The sequence below is a fragment of the Orycteropus afer genome, unplaced genomic scaffold, assembly GCF_000298275.1.
Source record: "Orycteropus afer afer isolate SDZICR_OR568_19922 unplaced genomic scaffold, OryAfe1.0 scaffold00867, whole genome shotgun sequence".
Classification (NCBI taxonomy): Eukaryota; Metazoa; Chordata; class Mammalia; order Tubulidentata; family Orycteropodidae; genus Orycteropus; species Orycteropus afer.
The window spans coordinates 251,528-252,673 of NW_006922454.1; positions in this window are offsets into that span (position 1 = coordinate 251,528).

The window sequence follows — 1,146 nt, forward strand, 5'->3', positions numbered from 1 at the left end:
TTGTAAGAAGGAACCATTCCCTGGAGAAGGATGTCATGCTTGGTAGGGTGGAGGGTCGACGAAAGAGGGGGAGGCCTTCAACGAGATGGATTGATATGGTGGCTGCAATGATGAGCTCAAGTATAGCAGGGATTATGGGGCTGGCACGGATCGGGCAGTGTTTTGTTCTGCTGTGCATGGGGTCGCTATGAGTCGGAAACGACTCGATGGCACTTAACAACAACAACAACAATGACATATTTGACAAGGGACTTATCTCTAAAATTTATAGAAAACTCCAACACCTCAACAACATAAAGACAAACAATCCAATTAAAAAATGAGCTGAAGACATGAATAGACGTTTCACTAAAGAAGATATTCAGGTGGCCAACAAACACATGAAGAAATGTTCATGATCATTAACCATTAAAAACCAAAAATCTAACTCACTGGCATTGAGTTGATTCTGACTCATAGCAATCCTCTTTGAGTTTGCCAGGTGGTAAATCTTTATGGAACTAGATTGCCCAGTCTTCCTTTTGAGGAGTGACTGGTGGGATTGAACTTGCAAACTTCTGCTTAGCAGTCAAATGCCTTAGGCACTACACCACCAGGTCTCCTTTCATTAATCATTAGAGAGATGCAAATCAAAATAACAATGAGATAATATCTCACCCCAGCACTAATGGCAAAGTTCAACAAGACAGAAAATAACAAGTGCTGGTGAGGATATAGAGAGATTGGGACCTTCATACACTGCTGGTGGGACTGGATGATGATACAACCACTGTGGAAAGCAGTATGGAAATTATTACAAAATAAAGTTGGAATTAGAAATATCATTTGATAGTAATCCCATTACTAAGTATATATCCTAAAGAAGTGAGAGCCAGGACAAGAACAAATACATGCACACCCATGTTCATTGCAACACTCTTTACAATAGCAAACAGATGGAAACAACATAGGTGCACATCAACAGAAGAATGGACAACCAAACTATGGTATGGTACATATACATAATGGAATACTACGTAACCCTAAAGAATAATGTAGAATCTGCAAAACATCACATAACATGGATGAACTTGGAGGACATTATGCTGAGTGAAATAAGTCAATCACAGAAGGATAAAAATTGTATTGGTTCATTACTGTAAAAAG